Source organism: Somniosus microcephalus, chromosome 11 (assembly GCF_052327205.1).
Source record: "Somniosus microcephalus isolate GS21.2 chromosome 11, FLI_Smic_1.0, whole genome shotgun sequence".
Classification (NCBI taxonomy): Eukaryota; Metazoa; Chordata; class Chondrichthyes; order Squaliformes; family Somniosidae; genus Somniosus; species Somniosus microcephalus.
Genome location: NC_140997.1, coordinates 131,068,685 through 131,093,659, shown reverse-complemented (window position 1 = coordinate 131,093,659; position 24,975 = coordinate 131,068,685). Strand labels below are relative to the sequence as shown.

Here is a 24,975-nt window from a genome sequence, read left to right as displayed (position 1 = left end):
ACACACCATCCTGACTTGGACCTGTATCGCCGTTCCTTCACTGGCGCTGGACCAAAATCCTGGAACTCCCTTCCTAACAGCATTGTGGGTGTACCTACACCATATGGACTGCAGCGGTTCAAGAAGGCGGCTCACCACCATCTTCTCAAGGGCAATTAGGGATGGGCACTAAATGCAGGCCTCGCCAGCGACGCCCACATCCCATCAATGAATAAAAAAAAACTATAAACTTAAACTACTAAAGCTATATACATCTGCCGCCCGTCTCTGAGCGGCCAGCCTAATTCCTGTCTGGGCTGTTGCAGGCTGCTCCCTGCGGCGTGGCTGCACTGACCTGCACTTCCGGTCCCTTGCAGTCTGTAGCTGCTAGCTGGGGACCTTTGTCTTTTGGCTTCTCCCTGGCTTGGGAGACTCGTTTTAAGCTGGGGAGCCGGTGACCATACCTTTCTGGGTTGGGGTGTCCGAGGGGACCTTCTAGGGAGGGCTACTGGTGGGGCCACCTTGGTGAGTGGACCTTTTGCTCGGACCCCAGCCTTTGTGGGCGCGGCCTGTGTGTTTCCCACGACCGCTGGCTGAGGGTCCTCTCCCTTGACTCCCACCCCTCCCAAACCTAAGCTGGGGACAGGTAATCCTTCGCTGCCGGCGGCTGAGGGTCTCCGCCTTCAGGTTCAAAACCTGTGTTGTAGGCGGGGTCATCTGGCTCGGGCTCCTCCTCCTCCCCACCTGAATCCCAGAAGATGGGGGGAGTGGTCTGAACAGGGGACTGGGTGACTCCTCCCCTGACACACGCGACTGCGCCTGCTTGCACAGCCTGTGTACTTGAACTTGCTGCGGGCTGGGGATTTTTAACCTCGGGTTGGATCCCGGCTGCCTGTTTCTTTGCCTCCGGCCTGAACAGCTTGTATTGGTTTACATGAAACCATTTTGTGCGCCGGGGCAATTTTACTGCATACACCATGGGGCTGGCTTTATCCACTATGCTATAGGGTCCCATGTACAGTGGCTCTAAACTCCCCACTCGGGCGTAGTTCCTCACCATTATCTGGTCCCCCATCTCCCACTGGTGACTTTTGTTAGGTTTGAGCAGCAATCGGTTATTCCGATGCTGTTTCCCCATGCTCCCTGCTTGTAAACCTGCTTTTGGTCAGGGGCCAAAGCTACCCCGTGTGCCTCCCTTGTCCCGGATTGCTGCTACCGGGCCTGTTCTACAGGGGTCCCAGAACTCTCCTTCCCTGTCCCACTGCTTGGCCACCTCGTCTGTCTTTTGGTTACCCTCCCACATGGTATGAAGGGATCCTAAATCTATGGCCAAAGGTTTTGACCTTTCCCCAGCCTGCTCGTTCCCTGTGGATCCCATTAAGCTAAATGGGACCTTGTTAGACTGGGGTGAATTGGTCAGGTCTTCCGAATGGATGACCGTGCTGGAAGCTCCAGTGTCCACCGAATATCTCCCCTGCACCGTCTTCACCCCCATCTTAACATAGGGCTTGCTCCCCTCAGCATTTTCGCGGGGACACAGGTCGACAGGCTGCGCTGATTCTCGTCATTGCTGGGAGTTGGATGGGGCAGACGGGGTCAAAGCACCGGTGGTGGCTGCTACTTTTCCCTGGCTGATCAGGAAAACCCGCATCGACTCTAACAGTGATTCAACCGTGAGAACTCCTGCCTCTGCCTTTTGGGCTGGGGGTGGTGAATTCTTCCCTTTATTATCCTTCCAAGGATTTTTACAATCCTTGCGCCAACGGCCGTCCTTCCCGCACCCATAGCAATTTAGCTTGATTTGAGGGGGACGGTTCCCTTCCCGGTGCCACTCTTTCTTATTTTGGACCCCAGGTTTAACCTCATAAACTTTGCCCTTTTGCTGGGGCACCTCGTTACTTCTGCTGTTTTTATAGGCTACCGTGAGCTGACGGATTACGGTCTCTTCGGTAGTTTGGGGGTCGAACCAGGCCTCGGCCTTGGCTCGGATCTGGGGTAGGCAGTTCGACACCAGGCAACGAAGCCAGTGGGTCAACTGCGGCCAGGTCAGGATGCCCGATCCGCCACTCCCAGACACGCGCTATTGTAGACTGGCCACAGCCTGTCTGGGAACACCTGTGAGGCCTCCCCTGCGAGCTGTACCATCCTCCCCACTCGGGAGAACGGACTGCCGTCGTTCATACCCATGGCCTCCAGTATTTCATCTCTCAAATCGCCATACCCCTTCTGCCCTTTTTTGCACTCATCCGAAAGGGTCTGGAGGAGCTTACCCTCCAGAGAGAATAGCAACATCTTGGCCTGCTCTGCGTCATCGCAATCGTTGACGCAGGCTGCCTGCTCTACCTCTCGGAAGTGCAGTGAGGGGTCTCCCGTTTCGTAGAGCTTGGGGATATGACTCACCATGGCCCTGAGCTGTTGGGTGCCATGAGGTAAGACGAATTGGTTTTGGATGGCCCCGGGTTCATCGTCCTCCCCGGGCGGGCCGTACCTCCGCTGTCGGATGGGGCACATCGGTCCCGGTCCCGACCTATCTAACGGGGGCTGCTGTACCTCCCCTACCACTTCATCTTCCACCCCCCTGCCGCCAGACCTGCTGAAAGTTCGGCGCTATGGGTGGTGGCCGTGAAACCTCTGGTTCCCTGACTAGCTCGTCCCCAGGCGCTGCCTGCGGGACTGTTCTGATTGGGTTGCCAGTAAAGTCCGACTGGCCTGCCTTCGGGCTTATGAAGCACACTATGCCTTTTGCCTTCCTTAGGGCCAGGCTCAGATTTTCAATTTCCTCTCTGCAGGGGCCATGATCTGCGTCTTCAAACCCCTGTTCTCTCGCATACCTATACGCTGCCTTAACCTCCTTAACTTTCTCCTCCTGCTCTCGTATTTCTTGGGTAAGGCGGGCGTTCTTCTCCCGCAACCTTATCTCCCTATTCTTGGCCTCTGTAACCTGGCACTCCAGATACTCCAGCTTGTGCCTCGTGTTACTTTTGCCCTCACTAATCTGGCGCTCCAGGCGCTCTATTTTGGCCGGGTGTTCCCTTGCCGTCTGCGCTCGTTCCTGATTTAGCGTCTTAAGGGCAATCAACAATTTCTCCTCCGCTAGGGCCTTATCCTGAATCTCTATTTCCTTATCCTGGACTTCCAGGGCTGCTTCCTTAAGCTTGGCAGCCTGTGCCGCTACAACTCCGTCCAACAGTAGGACCTGCTTCTTGTAACACATTAGCCACACTGCTTTCTCTATTGGTCTTTCATGTTTCTTACTCCCTGTCCACTGGGCGGCAGCATCTATCGGACGCTCAGCCTTTAACAGAGTGCTTATCCACTTTTTGGTGATATTCACCTTTCTAAAAACATAATCGGACAACCTCTCTTCCATAGCTGTTCCTTCCTCCGCACCACTGTTTGCTATATCGCTTACTGCTGCCGATGGTCCTGCCATGGTCGCCATTCTGTAAGGGGTTTTACTGTGTGGGTGTCTTGGGTTCATCAGTTATGCCTCTGACTAGCTCCTTTGAGCGGCTCGAATCGCTCGCCCCTTTTTGAGTTCTGACCACCGGACTTATTTGCAGGTAGCGATATAGAAAACGAGCAGACCAGTAGTTTGGTGCAAAGAAAAACCAAGATTTTATTACCAGAGAACGATTCTATACAAAGGATAATATGGATGCAGTACACTTACACTTAACAGGGATGGGAAATAAACGGCACATCGAGGGAAAATGACTAAAATGACAATTTTAGCAATCCCCTTAACTCCCACCCTCTAAACCTTGCTAGGCTATCTTATGAGGGGTCAGAATTCCATGCTCACCAGTCCGAGTTGTTTAAACAGATGAGAATCTTGCTTCTTTGCCCTGCTGCCTTTCGATGCCACGTGGTTTCAATGCTGCACAGGGTACCGTCCAGGTGAAAATACCCCAGTAATAAAATAGTCTCTGGCAGGGTATTTCACCTCTCGGGACGGGCTCTTCTTCGTAGGTCCTCTTCCTGGGGTGCTGGCAGGCAGGGCGAGGAGAGAGAGAGAGCATGGCTTCCTGAGGGGCTATAGTTATACTCCTCTCGGTAGCCCTTATCTCACGCGCTATATCAGCTCATCCTTTGTCTGATTTGAGCGGGTTGGAATTGAACAAAAGGTGTCGATCTTGGCCCATCGACTTAGATGGCCGGTAATAGCTTCTAACGGTCCCATAACTGCTCTCCTTTGTTCAACAGATTCCTTGATGGGGCCGGCCTAACCTGGATGGCTCCGCTGATCATTTGGATCGTTTGAGTAAACAAGCTTGATGGCCTGTAAACAGGGGCCTGAATGTAACTAAGTTTGCTCCCAATACATAAATGTAAAAATACCCAAGCTGTTAGCTTGTCACAGAGTCCACAATTGGGACTTACAGGCTTTTGGTCACGAGGTTGACCGCAGCCATTTTGTGTCCCTGGATTTTTAAAATCAGTCCAACCAGGGTCTCTTTTAATTAAATAATAATCTTCGGGGGGGGGGGCGGGAACTGCCTGAATTTTGCAAAACTTACAAGCGATCTTGACTTTTTCTCTGTCATCTTCTCATGGCATTGCTGCCTCCCTGGGCTACCTGCTTCAGCTTCAAAGCTTCAGGGCAGCACTGCACCAGTTCCTGGGCACAGTTCAATCCAGCATGATACTAGCAGCCACCAGCTTTACACCGCAAGCCCTCTGCCACTCTCATGTCCACACACAGACAAGCAACTCAAAGGCTTGGAGCGCAGGAAGTGAAATGTGAGGCCAATGTTTCCTCTCAGATACAAGACAAGAGAGATAGCAGCCTGGCCAGAAGTAAAAACCAAAGCAGCAACAACACAGAAGTGATGGGCCACTGAGGATTTAAACAGTCCCTGAATCAGCTTCCAGGCTCCCATGCAAAGGGGCCTGGAAAAGCTAATGTCCGCTTCAAAACTACTCATACACAAGACCAAAAAAACAAACTGAATTGTAGAACGTGATCCCAAAATGCTAACAAAAATTTTAAATTTCCAATGAAAAGAAGTTAAAACTTAGTAATTGTACTGAAGCAGTGGACTTGCTTATAGGTTTTTAATCAAGTTTCTCTTTTAGTTGTATGTTCTTTTTTGAAGCTGTTCATCAACTTATCCAGGTTTTGTGGGTTGGTGTACATTAGAAAAATAATGGTCTTAAAATTGCAAAGGCATTATTCGGAAAAAGCATATGATTCTGGCGCAGACCCTCACATTGCTCTTCTGGACTGGTACAATACAGCAAGTGAGGCATTGGACAGCTCTCCGCTATTGCAAGCCAACTGTGTCACCATTCAGCCAACAGATAAAGGGGTACACAAGTGCAACAAGTGGATATTCGATTCTACAATATAAATACTAAAGATGAGAAGGTGCTTCAGAGTAACAGGTGATACCTGCGGAAAACCGAGCTATCACTTGCAGAAAAACCGTCGAGTTCAATTACACATTTTGTGTCACAAGTTTACCTGAGCAGCAAGTCCACAGAATACAAACCACAGCCACAACAAGAGTACAACAGAAGAAATGACCCTGGCCGGGAACCAATAAAGCAGTGAACCAACACATCAATTGGAAACTGTGATGTAAAGGGCACGTGACAAGTGTGCTACCCTAATAACAAGTGATACAGTAGCACCCTTAACAACAATTTTATCTCTGTGACAGAAACAGAAAATGCTGAAAACACTCAGCAGGTCTGTCAGCATCAATGTTACTGTTTCAGGCGTCACTTCTGAAGTAGGGTCTATACCTGAAAAAATAACTTCTGTTCTCTCCACATATGTTGACTGACCTGTTGAATGTTTCTGGCATTTCTTGTCTTTCTTTCAAATTACCACCATCTTCATTTTTCTTATCCGTTAGTGACTTTGAACTGTTAATAGTAGAATTACTGGACCTCGTAACTGATATAGATTTATGGTTATTGTGGAAGTGTTAGTTAAAGGCTTATTTTCTTTTGAGGAGGAAGGTGCATCAATATAGTCAAGTACAGGAAACTCTCGTTTAAACGGCACATAATTATCCAGAATTCTCTAATAACCAGCAAAATTCTAGAGTAGGTTTTGAGGCTTCCGTATACTGTATATTTGTGGCGGTGTAGCCGGGGTTCTCGTACCTTTTGCCATGTAATCATGGCTCCAGCACCTGCGGCTGCGGAACGGGGCTCCAGCACCTGCGGCTGCGGAACGGGGCTCCAGCACCTGCGGCTGCGGAACGGGGCTCCAGCACCTGCGGCTGCGGAACGGGGCTCCAGCACCTGTGTCTGTGGAACGGGGCTCTCGTACCTTGGGCCATTGTCACTCCATGTCCCTTCTTCGTTATCCGGAATTTTTAATCAACCGGCACTATCCCGGTCCCGTTGGTGCCGGATACCAAAGAGTTTCCTGTAGATTAAATTCCTGAATATTCCTCTGACCTGGAGGTTTCTGTATGATTCACAGCTGCATGTAGTTAAGTTGAAATGACTGATCAATAAACAGCACATGTTTTGAATCTTTTATATTTTCTAGTTAGCTACCAACTGACCTTAATATCACAGAATGCATATCTTTTTCTCTATGGAAAAATTGAAGAGGATTTTCAGTTTTAACTTGGCTGGAAGATGAAATTGATTGTCTGCCGTCCATGTCAAATTCAGGTAAAAATGTTCTCTTACGAGAAAGACACTGAACCATTTTTGAGGTTTCGAAGTTTTTTTGCTTTTGTATGCTCTTCTTCGAAAATAGCGTCAGGAGATCCATTACGTTCACCTGAGAGGGCAGACGGGGCCTGAGTTTAACGTCTCATTCAAAAGACGGCACCTTTGACAGTGCAGTACTGGAGTGTCAGCCAAAATGATGTGCTTAAGTCTCTGAAATGGTACTTGAACCCTAAACCTTATGAACCAGAGATGAGAGTGCTACCACTAAGCCACAGCTGACATAAATTGCTTTGGCTTTAGTTTGCTTGACTTCAGCTGTAGAATAAAGGAAAGTACATTGTATGCACCAAGTCCGCTCTATCAGCAGTCATACAGACCCAGTCCCAGGCTTTTGTGGTTACCAGTGTCCTTTTTGTGGCTGAATGCCTTGGCCCAATCACTCATAGCACAGATGTCATCAGCCACTCTAACTTGGTCACTATCACCCTTTGTTGCAAGTACACCCTCTAGTCCAAGGCAACAACGGTGCTCTTTTAACACAAGTTAATTAGCCAGCGGTCCAAACTTTCCCAGTGATTTTGCAATTGGAAAGCAAAGGATGCAGCAAGCTATTCATCACTACATGATCAATTGCTGTGCCTCTGAAACTCCTGCTGATGCCATGGAATTAGTAAACCCAGAAAGGAATAGGAGAGCATCCCTGCCAGAAATGGAGAGCACCAGCTTCGAAATTCCAAGTCAAATGTGTTCCAATCACCTGGAAGGACTAATCTGATTGAGAACACATAATTCCATTTCCCATTTCAGCCCAGATCTCAATCTAAGACTTTCAGGATAGTTTTGTGTTATGCACTCCATTCATAGTTGAATGGTAGTTGATTTTTTTCAGCCTAAAATTACTTAGGATTCTTAATGGAAATCTTCACCTCATGTCTGTATCAGGATTTGATTGCAAACTACCGCCCCATCTCCAACCTCCCTTTCCTCGCCAAAGTCCTTGAACATCTTTCCCGCAACTCCATGTTTGAATCCCTCCATTCAGGTTTCCGCCCTTGCCACAGTACCGAAAAAGCTCTCATAAAAGTCACAAATGACTTCCTTTGTGACTGTGACAAAGGTAAACTATCCCTCTTCATCCTTCTTGACTTGTCTGCAGCCTTTGACACGGTTAACCACTCCATCCTTCTCCAACACCTCTCCACTGTCATCCAGCTGGGTGGGACTGCACTCGCCTGCTTCTTATCTATTAAATCGTAGCCAGAGAATCACCTGCAATGGCTTCTCTTCCCACTCCCGCATCATTACCTCTGGTGTCCCCCAAGGATCTATCCTAGGCCTCCTCTCCTATTTCTCATCTACATGCTGGCCCTTGGCGAAATCACCCGAAAACACAGCATCAGTTTCCACACGTACGCTGACGACACCCAGCTCTACCTCACCACCACTTCTCTTGACCCCTCCACTCTCTCTAAATTGTCAGACTGCTTGTCCGACATCCAGTTCTGGATGACCAGAAAGTTTCTCCAATTAAATATTGGGAAGGCTGAAGCCATTGGCCCGTAATTTCCGACAGGAGGCATCCTGCGTGCGGATGCCTCCTATCGGGAAAAAATCTACGCCCTTACCTGAGGGCTCCAGAGGTCCGGACTCTTCCGCTCCTGGGCCTCTCCTGGTGCGCGCGCACAAAGACTCGTGTATAGTTTTTTTATTGCCTCAGATTCCCCTCCCTCCACGCCTCCCGCACTTTTCAATTGCTCCAGGAAAGTGGCTAACATACTTTATAAACGCACTGTATATTTAGTCAGAACATGAAAGTATAAATCTATCCAATCCTTTTCAAGAAATTTTTGTGATGAGAAAGTTCTGAAATTAAAATAGTTAAAGGTCACCAAAATGTCAGAAGAGGGGTGATCAGGCTGAAATCATTGGGTCATTAGTGTTGTCCTCCCCGGTTTTAGCCACTATAACAAAATGGCCAACTACCACACTTAATTTGACTGCAATTTTCTCTCTTTCCCCCAATATGCTAATTAAATTGGTCCTGAGATGTTGGCAGTTATTTGCTATCACAAGATATAATGTAATAAAACTTTGTCATTGCTAGAATTCTTTGCTGTTTACTTTAATGCTTGCACTCCCACTGACTGGAGTATGTAGCTTCTGTCGATTTTAACGTTCATGCAGCGACATGGAAATAATATTTTCATACTGGTTCAGTTGGCAAATGTATCGTTATTCACCTGTAACATTCTTTTACTGCCTGTTGTGGCTTTGTTGTTACTGATGCATGGTACATTTTCTACCTTACCATGCAGGTCAGTGTGCAGTGAATGGTAAGAAATGTAAGTTTTAAATCCCAGCAAGCTGTTACCACTCGGTACAAATACTTTGTTCAGTTATATTACATAGTTTCAGTGTATTTCATCACCCATGGTGCTTTCTGATCCAAAAACAAACCCACTACTCTCATGCCAATTAGGATTTTAAATCCTGGAGATGTACATCAGAACATAAGAAAAAGGAGCTGGAGTAGGCCACTCAGCCCTTCGAACCTGCTCCTCCATTCAATAAGATCATGGCTGATCTTCTACCTCATCTCCACCTTCCCGTACTATCCCCAAATTCCTTGGTTCCCTTAGTATCCAAAAATCTATCGATCTTTGTCTTGAATATACTCAACGAGTGAGCTTCCACAACCCTTTGAGTAAAGACATTTCTCCTCATCTCAGTCCTAAATGGTTGACCCCTTATTCGGAGACTGTGACCCCTTGTTCTAGACTCTCCAGCTAGGGGAACATCCTCCCAGCATCTATCCTGTCAAGCCATTGAGAATTTTATATGTTTCAATGAGTTCAGCTCTCATTCTTCCAAACTCTAGAGAATACAGGCCCAGTCTACTTAATCTCTCCTCATAGGACAAATCCCCCGGCCCACCATCCTAGGAATCAGTCTAGTGACTCCCTCTAAGGCAAGTATATACTTCCTTAGGTAAGGAGACCAAAACTGTACGGTGTGGTCTCACCAAGGCCCTATATAATTGCAGTAAGACTTCTTTACTGTTATACTCCAATCTTTTTGTAATAAAGGCTAACATTTGCTTTCCTAATTGCTTGCTGTACCTGCATGTTAACTTTCTGTGAATCTGGTACAAGGACACCAAGATCCCTCTGAATACCAACATTTCCTAATCTCTCACCATTTAAAAAAAATTCTGCTTTTCTATTTTTCCTACCAAAGTGGATAGCTTCACATTTCTCCACATTATATTCCATCTGCCATGTTCTTGCCCACTCACTTAGCCTCTTTGCGTCCTCCTCACAACTTACTTTCCCACCTAGCTTTGTCTCATCAGCAAACTTGGATACATTACACTCGGTCCTCTCATCTAAGTCATTGATATAGATTGTAAATAGCTGAGGCCCAAGCACCGATCCTTGCGGTACCACACTGCCAACCCGAAAATGACCTGTTTATTCCTACTCTGTTTTCTGTCCAGTAACCTATCCTTTATCCATTACCCCCAACCCCATGAGCCCAAATTTTGTGTAATAACCTCTTGTGTGGCACCTTATTGAATGCTTTTTGAAAATTCAAATACACTACATCCACTGGTTGCCCCTTATCTACACTTCTAGTTACAACCTCAAAAATTCTAACAGATCTGTCAAACATGATTTCCCTTTCATAAATCCGTGTTGACTCTGCCCAATCATATTATGATTTTCTAATTGCCCTGTTACCACATCCCTAATAATAGATTCTAACATTTTCCCTACTACTGATGTCACATTAACTGGTCTATAGTTCCCTGTTTTCTCATTCTCCCTCCTTTCTTGAATAGTGGGATTACATTTGCTACCTTCCAATCCATGGGGACCATTCTAGAATCTAGGCAATTCCAGAAAATCAATACCAATGCATCCAATATCTCTGTAGCCACTTCTTATAAAACCCTAGGATGTAGGCCATCAGGTCATGGGGGTTTGTCAGCTTTTCGTCCCATTAATCTGTCCAGTATAATTTCTTTACTAATACTAATTTCTGTATGTTCCTCATTCTCATTAGACCCCTGGTTCCCCACCATTTCCGGAATGCTTTTCTGTGTCTTCTTCTGTGAAGACCGATACAAAGTATTTGTTTAATGTTGCTGCCATTTCCTTATTGCCCATTATAGTTTCTCCTGTCTCTGCTTGTAAGGGACAATCTGTATTTATGTCTCTTGCTAGTTTTATTCTCACATTCTATTTTCTCAAACTTCATCAATTTCTTGGTCATCCTTTGCTGAATTCTAAAATACTCCCAATCCTCAGGCTTACTACTCTTTTTGGCAACATTATAAGCCACCTTCTTTAATCTAATACTATATTCAACTTCTTGTGTTAGCCACGATTGGACCACTTTTCCAGTGGGGTTTTTATTCCTTAAGGGAATGTATTTTGTTATGCATTATGAATTATTTCTTTAAATGTTTGCCATTGCTTATCTACCATTATATATTTTAATCTAGTACCTCAATCTACCTTAGCCAACTTGCTCCTATACCAACGTACTTTGCTTTGTTCAGATTTACGATCCTAGTTTCGTACTTAACTAAATCACTCTCAAACTCAATAGAAAATTCTATCATATTATGATCACTCTTCCCAGAGGCTCCTTTACTGCTAGGTTATTAATTAACCCTGTCTCATTGCACAATACCAGATTAAAATAGCCTGTTCCCGAGTTGGTTCCTCGATATACTGATCTAGAAAACTATCCGAAATGCATTCCATGAACTCGTCTTCCATACTCTTACTGCAAATTTGGTTTTCCCAGTCTATATTAAGATTAAAGACCCCATGATTACTGTATTACCCTCATTACATGCACCTCTAATTTCCTGATTTATACTGTGCCCGACACTACAACTACTTGCAGGGCTACGGACCAAGAGCTGGGAAGTGGGATTCGGCTGGATAGCTCTTTGTTGGCCGGCGCAGACAGAATGGGCTGAAATGGCCTCCTTCCGTGCTGTAACTTTCTATGATTCTATGATACTGTCAGGGGGCCTATAAACTACTCCCACCAGTGCTTTCTGCCCTTTGTTGTTTCTTAGCTCCACCCAAGATTCTACATCTTGATTTTCCAAGCTAAGATCCTTTCTCTCTACTGTCTTTATTCCATCCTTTATTATCATGGCTACCACCGCTCGTTTTCCATTTTGCCTATCTCTTCTAAAAGTCAAGTATCCTGGTATATTTAGTTCCCAATCTTGGTCACACTGCAACCATGTCTCCGTAATGGCTGGTGTAAAAAGACTACTGAGAGCTTGGTTTGAGTATAAAACAAGGCTTTAATCAACTGTTTCAAAACCATGAGATTTCTAGTTACATCACTAGTTCCTGGTTACAGAAACATCCTGAGCAAGCTGGGCCCACGCCCGAGTATTTATACTCCTTGGACGGCGCCACCAGCTGGCCACCCAGTGTTACTTCATGAGTCATAAGAAGATTCATGACATTGGCTATTGCATCAAACCCATTTATTTCTACCTGTGCTATTAATTCATCTGTTTTGTTGCGAATACTTCACGCATTCAGATATAGTGCCTTTAGCGTTAACTTTTTTCTATTTTTTCCTGATGTCACCTCAGTCACTGATGCCCTATTACCTTTGATAAGCCCTCTGTCCCTTCCGGACCCACTCTGCTTATTTTTACCCAATCGCTACTCTGCTCTACAGCCTTGACATTTCTCTTCCTGCTTCTGAATTTACCCTTTTCTGAATCCTCACACCCCTCCCCCCCACTTCATTAACTTAAAGCCCTATCTACCGATCTAGTTATTTGATTCGCCATGGCACTGGTCCCAGCCCGGTTTAACTGGAGCCCGTCCCAATGGATCAGCTCCCTCTTTCCCTAGTACTGGTGCCAGTGACCCATGAATCGAAATCCCTGCCTCCCACAGCACTCTTTGAGCAATGCAATTAACCTTCTATTTTGTTTGTCCTGATGCCAATTTGCGCATGGCTCAGGTAACAATCCATAAATTATTTCCTGTGAAGTTCTGCGTTTTAATTTTGACCCTAGCCCCTCAAACTCTCTCAGCAGAACCTCATTCCTAGTTCTACTATGTCATTGGTTCCTACGTGGGCCACAACAACTGAATCCTCCCCCTCCAACTCCAAGTTCTTCTCCAGCCACGAAGAGATATCCTTAACCCTGGAACTGGGCAGGCAACACAGCCTTCGGAACTCCCAGTCGCGGCTGCAGAGAACAGTATCTATCCCCCTGACTATACTGTCCCCTACCACAACATTCTTTTTCACATACCCCCACTTGAATGCCCTCCTGTACCTCGGTACGATGGTCAGTTTGCTCATCCACCCCGCAGGCTTTGCCTCATCCATACAGGCAGCAAGAACCTTGTAACTGTTGGATAAAGGCAAAAGCCGAGGCTCCTACAGCACTGCTCCTGGGGTCCCCTTACTTGTCTAACCCGCAGTCACACCCTCATGTCCCTGACCACTAACCAGACCTGTACCACTACCTAACCTAAGGGTTGTGACTGGCTCCTGGATCAAAGTGTATAGGTAACTCTCCCCCTCCCTGATGCTCCGTAATATCTGCATCTGGGACTCCAGCTCAAAAACTCTGAGCTGAAGTTTCTCGAGATGCAGACACTTGCTACAGATGGGGTTGTCCAGGATTGTGATGCTCTCTACAAACTCCCACATGCTGCAGTTGCGGCACACCTCCTGCACTTCCATCCCTATCCAACCTTGTTTTATTTATTTAATTATTTAAAGTTTATGTATTTAATCAACCGAGCTTTTTAGTTTTTTAAAACTAATTAACCACTCTGTGTCAGCCAATACTGTTGACTTTTATACACCTTTGAGCCACACCCAAGTTAAAAGAGCTTACTCACCTTCCTGTTAACTGCCACTGACAGGCAATTTTTGTTAACTGTTGACTATGTTGCAGTTTGTTCTACAGTTTTTAAAGTTCAAAGTTAAATTCAAAATGTTATACTAAATTTCAGTTTGAGCCCTACTCACTCACTACTTACCAGAGAGTTCCATTCTCACCAAATTCCCAACTTTTACACTCTGTTTATGATGCACTCTGTTTCTGACCACTATGTCTGTAAACCTTTATGGCACAGTCTGAAATCATCACCCACCTCAGCCATTGCCATCTCTGGTACAAAGGCTTATTTAGGCAATGGTAGCTTATTATTTCAATATTGAATTTCATATTAGAAATTTGGTAACAATATCCTTGAAAACTATATGAATAATAAGTGTTCATCATACTGTTTCGCTCTCTTATATTTGTCTCACCCTCAATATAGCTTGGTATGCTGAGTAAATGTCACAGAACAAGAAATATGCTTATATATATGGTCATTCACATATAATTAGCTAATGTCCTGTGGCAATGCTCACAGCGAGTTGGACATTTTATGAAAATAGGGATATTTTGCCAAGTAGTGTTTACAAAAAAATATTAAGCAAAGTACATCGGATTACATAGGATATATGACACAGCAACAGGCCATTCGGCCCAACCAGTCCTCGCCGGCGTTTATGCTCCGCTCCAGCCTCCTCCCGTCTTTCCTCATCTAACTCTATCAGCATAACCCTCTTTTCCCTTCTCCCTCATATGCTTATCCAGCCTCCCCTTAAATGCATCTATACTATCTGCCTCAACTACTCCCTGTGGTAGCAAGTTTCACATTCTCACCACTCTCTGGGTAAAGACGTTTCTTCTGAATTCCCTATTTTATTTCTTGGTGACTATCTTATATTGATGACCTCTAGTTATGCTTTTCCCCACAAGTAAAAACACTCTCTCTATATCTACTCTATCAAAACCTTTCATAATTTTAAAGACCTCAATTAGGTTACCCCTTAGCCATCTCTTGTCAAGCAAAAGAGACCCAGCCTGTTCATCCTTTCCTGATAGGTGTACCCTTGCATTTCTGGTATCATCCTTGTAAATCTTCTCTGCACCCTCTTCAGTGCCTCTGTATCCTTTGTATTATGTGGAGACCCAAATTGTACACAGTACTCCAAGTGTGGTCTAACCAAGGTTTGATACAAGTTTAGCATAATTTCACTACTTTTCAATTCTATCCCTCTAGAAATAAACCCTAGTGCTTGGTTTGCTTTTTTTATGGCCTTATTAACCTGTGTCGCTACTTTTAGTGATTTGTGTATTTGTACTCCGAGATCCCTTTGCTCCTCTACCCCACCCAGACGTGCACCCTCCATGTAATAAGTGACCTCCCTATTCTTCCTACCAAAATGTAATACCTCATATTTATCTGTGTTGAAATTCAATTGCCAATTATATGCCCATTCTGCAAGTTTATTAATGTCTTCCTGTAATTTGTTGCAGTCCTCCTCAGTATTAACTATCCCCCTCCCAATTTGGTGTCATCCGCAAATTTAGAAATTGTGTTTTTGATTCCGAAGTCTAAATCGTTAATACAAATTGTGAACAGCAGTGGTCCCAGCACTCTACTTTGTGGAACACCACTACCCACCTTCTGCCACTGTGAATGGCTACCCTTTGCCCCTACTCTCTGTTTTCTGTCTTGAAGCCAGCCAGCAATCCATTCTGCTACTTGCCCTCTGACTCTGCATTCTCTGACCTTATTCATTAGTCCATTATGTGGTACCTTATCGAAGGTCTTCTGAAAATCTAGATACATTACATCTATGGCATTACCCTTGCATATTCTCTCCGTTACCTCTTCAAAAAATTGAATGAGTTTGGTCAAGCAAGACTTTCCCTTTTGAAATCCATGCTGATTATTCATTATTATATTTTTGGCTTCTAGATGTTCTTCTATTTTCTCCTTTAGTAGGAATTCCATTATTTTTCCTACCACCGATGTTAAGCTGACTGGTCTATAGCTGCCTGGACATGTTCTATCTCCCTTCTTAAATATAAGTACAGGAAACTTTCTGATATCCAGCACGGATGGGACCGAGCTGGTGCCGTAACATCAAAAGTGCCGGACATACCAGAGTTAATGTTTAAACATACGGAACTGAGAAGCTCCATGTGAATCAACAAACCCTGTTGCTTAGCAACAGCTTCAAAACAGTCGGCTGCAGCTGCAAGCGTCTGTAGTTGAAGCTGTTGCTATAGCTACAGACCTTGCAGTGCTTGACTGGGGGGAAAAAAAGCAACGAGAACTAAAAAAAATATAGAAAACGGCTCCTGATTTTTGCCGTTAGATCAAGTATTCCGGACATATAACCTCCGGATAAACCAAAGTTTCCTGCATTATGATGTTAGCTATCCTCTGGCACTGCACCTTTTTCTAATGAATTATTTACTAGGTCTAGTAATGCCTCTGCTATCTCTTCCCTAGATTCTTTTAAAATGCGCGGATGTAATCCATCCGGACCAGGGATTTTATCCTCTGAGTTTGATTCGTTTATTTAATATATCTCCTCTTTTTATTTTAAATGCAGTTAATGCATTACTAATTTCATGATCCAATGTCATGTCCACCTGTTCTATCTCCCTGCTAAATACTGAAGCAAAGTAATTATTTTATATTTCTGCCATCTCTCTATCACTGCCTGTAGTAATATCCTGTCCATCCCTTAGTGGCCCTATTCCCATCCCGAGCTTCCTTTTTTTAATTGAGGTGCCTGTAAAATATTTTACTATTTTGTTTTATGTTCCTTGATCATTTAATTTCATAGTTCCTCTTTGCCGTCCTAATTGTTTTTTTGACTTCTCTCCTAATCTCTTCGTATTTTCCCTGCTGTTCATGTACTTAATATGCATGCCTCTTTCCTTGCACTGAATTTTTCCCTTATGGCTAAAGTAGTGCCAATGCTGTAAATCTGAAACAAAATAGAGGATGTTGGAAATACACAACAGGCCAGTTAGCATTAGAACTTGTTCTGAAGAAGTGTACAAGCCCAAAGGGTCGCCACAGATGCTCACTGATATGTTACCAGCTTTTCAATATTATCAGTGACAGATTTAAACAGCAATTAGGGATAGCACTGAGAAGTGGCCTGGTAGCACTGTGAGGGGGTCTTGGGGCTTAGAGCACTGAGGGTGATCCAAGAGTCCTCTGAAGAGGTGATCTGGGAGCATTAGGGCAGGTCCTGGGTTCACTGGGTGGGGAATCTTGGCATCTGGACTCATGGCGGAGGGTTGGTCCCAGGATTTGGTAGCTTTAGGTGCAGGATCCTGGGCTTTTTGCGTATTGGAGGTGGTTCCAGGGCCTGAAGGGGTTTGTAAGCTTTGGTAAGATAGTTAAGTCCCAGGGTTTAGGAAGAGGGATACAGCGTCTGGCAGTATTGGGAGGGTGGAATTTGGCAGCTTTTGTGGAGGGTAGTGGAGCCCTAATTGCGCTTAGCCCATTTTGGACCTTTGGGTGCCCTCCTTCATCTTCTGACCCATCTGCATCTCCTTATGGGGGCCCTCAAGTCTGCCACCCTCACCACCTCCCCCACCACCACTTTCTGCTTTACCTAGTCTTAAAAAATCAGAGATTTCTATTAAAAAAAAAACAAAATACCTCGTAAAACACTCAAAATTTTATCCTTTACGCTTTCCAAGTTTTACATGAAAAGGATGCTTCTTAATGGATGAGTGGCTAGAAATAGAAAAAAAATTGCATTTATATAGCGCGCTCACAACCTCAGGACGTCCGAAAGCGCTTTACTGCAACAACAACAACAACTTGCATTTATTTAGCACCTTTAATGCAGTAAAACATCCCAAGGCGCTTCACAAGAGTATTACCAAACAAAATGTGGCACTGAGCCACATAAGGAGATATTAGGACAGATGACCAAAAGTTTGGTCAAATAGGTAGGTTTTAAAGAGTATCTTAAAAGGAGGAGAGGTAGAGAGATTTATGGAGGGAATTCCAGAGTTTAGGGGCTAGGCAGCTGAAAGCACGCCCGCCAATGGTGGAGCGAATAAAATAGGGGATGGGCAAGAGGCCAGTGTTGGAGGAGTGCAGAGATCTCGAAGGGTTGTAGGAGGTTACAGAGATAGGGAGGGGCAAGGCCATGGAGGGATTTGAAAACAAGGATGAGAATTTTAAAATTGAGGTGTTGCTGGACCAGGAGCTAATGTAGGTCAGCGAGCACAGGGGTGATGGATGAACAGGACTTGGTGTGAGTTAGGATTCGAGCAGCAGAGTTTTGGATGAGCGCAAGTTTAAGGAGGGTGGAAGATGGGAGATTGACCAGGAGAGCGTTGGAATAGTCAAGTTTAGAGGTAACAAAGGCATGGACAGCTAACTAAGTACTTTATGAACTGTAGTCACTGTTGTAATGTAGGGAAACATGGCAGACAATCTGCACACAGCAGGGTGTCACAAACAGCAATGAGATAAATGACCAGATAATCTGTTTTGGTGATGTTGGTTGAGGGATAAAATATTGCCCAGGACACCATAGAACTCCCGTTCTTTTTTAAATTATGCTATGGGACCTTTTACTTCCACCCGAGAGGGCAGACAGGGTCTTGGTTTAATATCTCATTCGAAAGGTGGCACCTCCAACAGTGCAGAACTTCCTCAGTACTGTATTCAAGTGTCAGGCTAGATTACATGGTCAAGTCTCTAGAGTGGGGCTCAGTAGAAATCGACTTTGACATTGCTTTCTTTGATTTTTTTAAGGCTTTCAACCAGATGCCTGTAAGATTCGCAAAATTCAGCAGATCCCCAAAACCAAGAAGATTACCCTAAAGAAGGGATTTTTGGACTGTTAATAAACCATGTCAGAATGTTATAAGAATATTGGGCCTAAGGGAGATTTAAAATCAAAGACCCCAGGATTTTGGTTTTATTTTTAAAAGCATGTTCGAGCCTGTGGAAGGAAAAAGGCTGCAACAAAGGAATTGGGATTGGCCTCTGTAAATGGACAGTTTCGGGTATTGGCATTAATCAAACTGTCTAGGGGAACTGGAAAGCGTCACTCAGCCCCTATCAAGAAATTTACATGCTAACAATAGACCCACGGAAGAATAGCCTTACGGAACCATCCAAAAACTTGCATAATGGAAAACATGCCACCAACCAAAAGAAAGCAAGGAGGTTATGATGGAGCTGTATAAAACACTGGTTAGGCCACAGCTGGAATACTGTGTGCAGTTCTGGTCGCCACACTACAGGAAGGATGTGATCGCGTTGGAGAGGGTGCAGAGGAGGTTCACCAGGATGTTACCAGGGCTGGAGCGCTTCAGCTATGAAGAGAGACTGGGCAGATTGGGTTTGTTTTCCTTGGAGCAGAGGAGGCTGAGGGGGGACATGATTGAGGTGTACAAAATTATGAGGGGCATAGATAGGATGGATGCTGAGGAGCTTTTTCCCTTGGTAGAGGGGTCAATAACTAGGGGGCATAGATTCAAGGTAAAGGGCGGGAGGTTTAGAGGGGATTTGAGAAAGAACTTTTTCACCCAGAGGGTGGTTGGAGTCTGGAACTCACTGCCTGAAAGGGTTGTGGAGGCAGGAACCCTCACAATATTTAAGAAGCATTTGGATGAGCACTTGAAATGCCACAGCATACAAGGCTACGGACCAAATGCTGGAATATGGGATTAGATTAGACAGGGCTTGATGGCTGGCGCGGACACGATGGGCCGAAGGGCCTCTATCCGTGCTGTATAACTCTATGACTAACCTTGGCCCCCACAGGAAAAGACAACTTTACTGCGATTAAACAAGAGGTTAAACAATCGATGGGACCATCGCGAAACCACTTCACACATTCTTAAAACAACTTAAGACCGATGGGACCATCCCAAAACCAATTAAACAATTCACACCAATCAAAATTAACGAGCCCGCCAAAACTAACAATAAGCCAGAACTGATTTGGCGCGCAGATTAGCAGGCCTCAATCGGTATAATTGAAGGCCTGTTTCTCACAGAAAAGAGTTGAGTTCAAGGAGTTCAGTCGAGTTCAGCAAGGAAAGAGTTCAAGTTCAAGTGAGAAGATTCGTTGACCTAGAAGAGATCCACCAACATCGGGATCAGAAGTCCATTTCGAAGCAGTTCTCCCTCTCGAAGAAGTAACACACCATCGCGGCAGACCAGGGCCCCACGAAACAAACAACCAAAAATATTACCAGCAACCGGGTAATATTGGGCCACCGCGACCAACAAGAAGCCAACTTGGAAGAAACCGAAGATCCACAAGTTTTTGCCACTCTACAATCTATCCTGACTTACCCCTGGGTAAGATTTTATCGAAAAGACTCTAAACCCTATTTCTAACCAAAAGAAATTGGGTACTCACCTGATAGATCCAATACGCACCCTACTGCATCAGCGGACTCGCGAAGACTGACCAGCAACGCAGGTGAAGTCCTCTACCGCGTCCGGGGTACGGCAGGCCCCAACCACCACATCTATAACTGTCAAAAGTCGTCGTTTTGGTGAGCATTATCCCTGGTCCTCTGGAGCCCAACTTAGCTAATGAAGTGGGATTGGGAGGGGTGAAGTATTCTGTCTATTGTTATTTCCCTCGTATATTCCGAAGTGTTCCCCCAATTTAGAGTGTTAAAATTATTGTGTTGTATATTTTCTTTCTAAAATAAAGATCTTATTTCTTTCACCAAAATTCAGCTGTCTGCTGCACTTTTCATCACAACCCCCAAATAAGTCCCAGGTCTAGAACCAAGGGAGTGGGAGCGCTTCGAACCGCTCATAAGTCAGAGGTGAAGTTGACCCACACACCACCCCCTTACAGAAATGGCGACCACGGCAGGACCTTGGCAAAAGGGATGTGATGCAGTAGACACTGTTTTTGAGGAAAGAACGAAGATGGAAAAGAGGATTTCCTCTTATGTATTTGAGAAAGTGAATATCACCAAGAAATGGGTGCTCAGTCTGTTGCACGCTGAGCGCCCCATGGACGCTGCAGCCAAATGGACTGAGAGTAAGGATCATAAAAAGTCTGTGGAGAAAGCCATCTGGTTGGTCTGCTCCCTGCGACAGATCCAGCTTTTAGACAAGCGCAATGAGGCACTAACAGAAGAACTGCGGGAATCAGCTCAGCTGTCTCAAGCAAGGGCTCTAGCAGGGGAAGGATTATTGAAGGAATTAAATGCCCAAAACCAGGAAAGATTGCAGATAGTGGTGAAACATAGGAACCGACTGGAATATTTTCGGTGTCAAGTCACCGAGGCAAGAAGTAATGAACTAATGTTACGAGAAGAGAACGCCTGCCTTACCAGGCAAATAAAAGAACAGGAGGAGAGGTTAAGAGACGTACAGGCAGCTTATAAGACAGCAAAAGCACTAGGGGTTTTGAAGCGGGAGATCATGGCCCCTGCCAAAAGCAGATCGATAGTTTAAACCTTGCTCTGTCCAGGGCAAAAGGCATGGTATGCCTAGTGAGCCTGGGTGCGGCCCGGATGGACCTGGAAGTAGAAGGAGAAACTGTTCAGACGTCACCTATGGCGCTGGGGAACAACTCGGTTGGGCAGCAGGAAGGACAGGCAATCTGTGAGGCTGGCAGGGAGAGCACACCACCACCACCTGTGGCGCCGGGTTTTAACTCAGTTTGGCAGCAGGGAGAAGTGGGCAAGCCAATGCAGGAAAGGTCGGAGCCGGGGTCGATGTGCCTGGCTCGGCAGCAAAGGTTTGGCCTGCCCGGCGGTGGTGGGGGTCAGGGACCCCTTGAAAGCCAATTCATGATTCCCCATGGTACCCAACAGCTTAGGGCTATGGTAAGCCACCCGAACAAACTCACTCAAAAGGGAGACCCCCTCGGTCCACCCATGGAAGTGGAACAGGCAGCAGACATCAACGAGTGCGAAGACTCTGAGATGGCCAAAATGCTCCTGTTCTCTCTGGATGGCAAGTTGTACCAATCCCTCTCTGCAGAGAGCAAGAAGAGGCAGGGCGGGTATGCTGCCATCCGGGAGGAAGTTCTGGAGGCCACGGGTATGAACGATGGTAGTCCTTTCTCCCGGGTGGAGAAGACTACACAGGTAGCAGGGGAGACCCCACAGGCTTTCGCAGACAGGCTGTGGCCTGTGTACAACAGTGCCTGCAATGGGGATCTCAACCGGACTCACATGAACCAGGACGAGCTGGCCCACTGGCTCCGAAGTCTAGTGGCAAACAGCTTGCCACGGATCAGGGCCAAGGCTGAGCTGTGGTTTGACCCAAAAGGCCCCCAGGTCACCGAGGAGACAGTGGTCAGACAACTGACCCTGGCTTACCGCAACGGTAGAGGGGTAGAAGAACACCAACCAAAAGGAAAGGTTCACGAAATGAAACCTACTAGTAAGAAAGAATGGCACCAGGAAGGGGGTAACCCTTCCAACACGAGGCGTAACTGCTTCAGGTGCGGGAAAAGTGAGCATTGGAGAAGGGACTGTAGGAATCCATGGAAGGATAATGTAGGGGAAAAACTCCCCAGCTCCTGCCCCAAAAACAGAAACACCGACCTCTCCCCCCATGCTTCATTCAATAGTAGCTGCGCTCCAAGTTATATTAAATGGCCCAGGGAAGGTAGCCACCGCCACTGGTGCTTCAACCCCATCTGCCCCATGATGTGCCTCAATGAATCTGAGACTCAACGTTAACGGAGCAAAGCAAGGCTTTTATTAACTCAGAAAGTAATACACAGTGGAGAAGTGTCTCTCATCCAGAGATCTGCTGTACTGCCTGTGAGACACGCTGGGGCCTGCTTAAGTAGGGGCCAGGTATGGGCGGAGCCCTACACACAATACAATACAGGTAAGGAAATGAAACTGAAACTAAACTCCCCTGCTTGTCACAGTCACAGGCACAATCAAACACAGAGAATACAGAGTGCCTGATGAATGGCATATTTCATCACACCCCACGCAACCCAGACCTATGACTAGAACCAGCGCAGCCCGTTTACCTGTGTCCCCTTGAAAGACGCGCACAGGAAGAGACCTCCCGTAATATGGAGGAATACCTGCGGTGCCAGGTTACGGAGGCCAGGTTAAATGAGTAGGCCTTACGGGAGGAGAACGCAAGATTAACGAGAGCTGACGGTTTGGAGGGTCAGCTAAGGGACATTAAAATAGCTTATAAGGTAGCTAGAAGTAGGGGTTGTTATGTATTGTGTGTTCTCCTCCGACCTCCTGTGGCGCTGTCACAGCAGATACATGGTTGGGGTTGTTCTCTTGGTTAAGTTTTAGTTCTCTTTGTTCGGTTCTCTCCAGAACCTTCTTTCCTGAATAATGCACTTCGGCCTAGAAATTCGGTTGGTAGCGCCAGCGATTAGCGCCTAAAGAGCCCGAGAATTGGGGCATTACCCAATGTTCGGGCGGGCGCAATGAAGATAGCGACACCTCCCATATTGACTATACATTTAACGCCTGCGCTAAGTGTTAGCGCGCGCCCGCGTGCGCAGGCAGATCATGACGTCATTTCAGTGTGCAACGCCTTTTAGGCGCCCCTGACCGGTTATTCGGTGGCGCCCGGAACCTTTGCGCCTAGCGCTATTAGTGACAGTTCGATGGAACGTTACCAGGCCCTTCTCGGAGTCGGGGGGGCGCTATTTAAAGGGGACAGCTCTAGTATAAAAGCTGCAGCCACTTGGCCTGTTCATTGTGATCGTTGCTGGAGAGAGTTGGTGAGCTACTGTGGAGCAGATTTTTTGGAATTTAGCCTTAGAATACTTGGGACCTTCAAACCTGTCTGGAGCAGTTGGAGCGCTACACCTAACAGCGTTTTGACCGACTGGCATCGGAATGGGAGCTGCTTTGGAGGGCCACGTCCTCATGGCCGGACACTGTGAAGGGGCAGAGAGACAGTGGGAGAGAGGGCCGGGATTTGCCAGAAGGAGGAGGGGCAATGGAGGTCGGCCAATCCGAGGGTACGCTGCGAGGGTCTTCAGGCAGGTGTCATACCTGGCAATGTCGGAGGAGCAGTGTGTGCGAAGGCTCCGATTCGGGAAGGAGGTTGTAACTGAGCTGTGCCACCTGCTTGCTCAGGATCTGCAGCCGCGTCTACGGTGCAGGACCTCTCTGTCGGTGTCCGTTAAAGTGACTGTTGCCCTCAATTTCTACGCCACCGGATCCTTTCAGTCAGCCACTGGGGACATTGTGAATATCTCTCAGTTTGCAGTCCATTGTTGCATCCGGCAAGTTACAGCTGCCCTTTATAGACGAAGGCGTCAATTCATCACCTTCCCTCTGACCCTGGAGAAGCAGGCGGAGCGCGCGCAGGGCTTCGCTGCTATTGCGGACTTCCCCATGGTGCAGGGGGCGATTGATTGCACACACGTGGCTTTGCGGGCGCCGTTACTGAATCCTGAGGACTTCCGCAATCGCAAGGGGTTCCACTCCCTCAATGTGCAGCTGGTCTGTGACCACCGCCAAATGATCATGGCAGTCAACGCCCAATTCCCAGGGAGCAGCCACGATGCCTTCATCCTGCGGCAGACCTCAGTTTGTGACCTTTTTGAGGGGCCGGCTCGCCCACGAGGCTGGCTTCTTGGGGACAAGGGCTATCCTCTCTGCCCATGGCTCATGACACCACTCCGTTTGGCCGCCACCCCAGCAGAAGAGCTGTACAACAGCAGCCATCAGGCGACCAGGAACATTGTAGAGCACACTATTGGTGTGCTGAAACAGCGTTTCCGCTGTCTGGACCATTCGGGGGGAGTACTGCAGTACTCGCCGGAGCAAGTGGGTCACATCGTCGTCGTCTGCTGCATGCTCCACAACTTGGCCATTCGACGCACCCAGCCAATGCCAGCTGTCCCTCAAGGTCCAGCAGAGCAGGCGGACGAGGAGGAGGAGGACGAGCAGGCGGAGGAGGAGGAGGAGCAGGCGGAGGAGGAGGAGGAGGAGGAGGAGGAGCAGGCGGAGGAGGAGGAGGAGCATGCGGACGAGGAGGAGGAGGAGGAAGATGGGAGGGCTCCTGAAAGTGGAAGGGCCATCCGTCAGAGGCTCATCAGGACTCGGTTCGAGGCCCCTCTGGCGGAATGATGGGTGTCATTCGTCCTGCGCACTTCGGATCTTTGAAAGCCTCTGAAGGCCAGCATGACTGTAAATAGTAACGTGTACCATTGCAAATTAAAACTTTTCTTTATTGTTGTGGTAAACCACTGTTATTGTTGTTCACCGTTGTTGTTGTTGTTGCACACTTTTGTACCTATGCATGCCTCAGCATGTCTCTGCTGGCTGCGCCCCTGGCTCCACCCACCGGCCCAGGTATAAAGGTGATTGCTCTGCAGCCCCCTGCCTTCTTGGAACCCAGTCAACCACGAGAGGCATGCTCTGTTCTTTGCTAATAAAAGCCTTTTAGTTACTCTCCTAACTCTCCGTCTTTTATGAGTAATTGATAGCGCATCAATTTTATTAGCAAAAACAAAATGTCAACAACA

At 46.6% G+C, this 24,975-nt stretch overlaps 1 protein-coding gene across 2 annotated transcripts in view; it reads right to left on the bottom strand.

Annotated features, from left to right (window-relative positions):
• dock3 (dedicator of cytokinesis 3) overlaps nucleotides 1-24,975 on the bottom strand; it is a 1,512,713-nt gene that overhangs the window by 1,221,541 nt on the left and 266,197 nt on the right. The gene's annotated exons all lie outside the window — the stretch shown is intronic.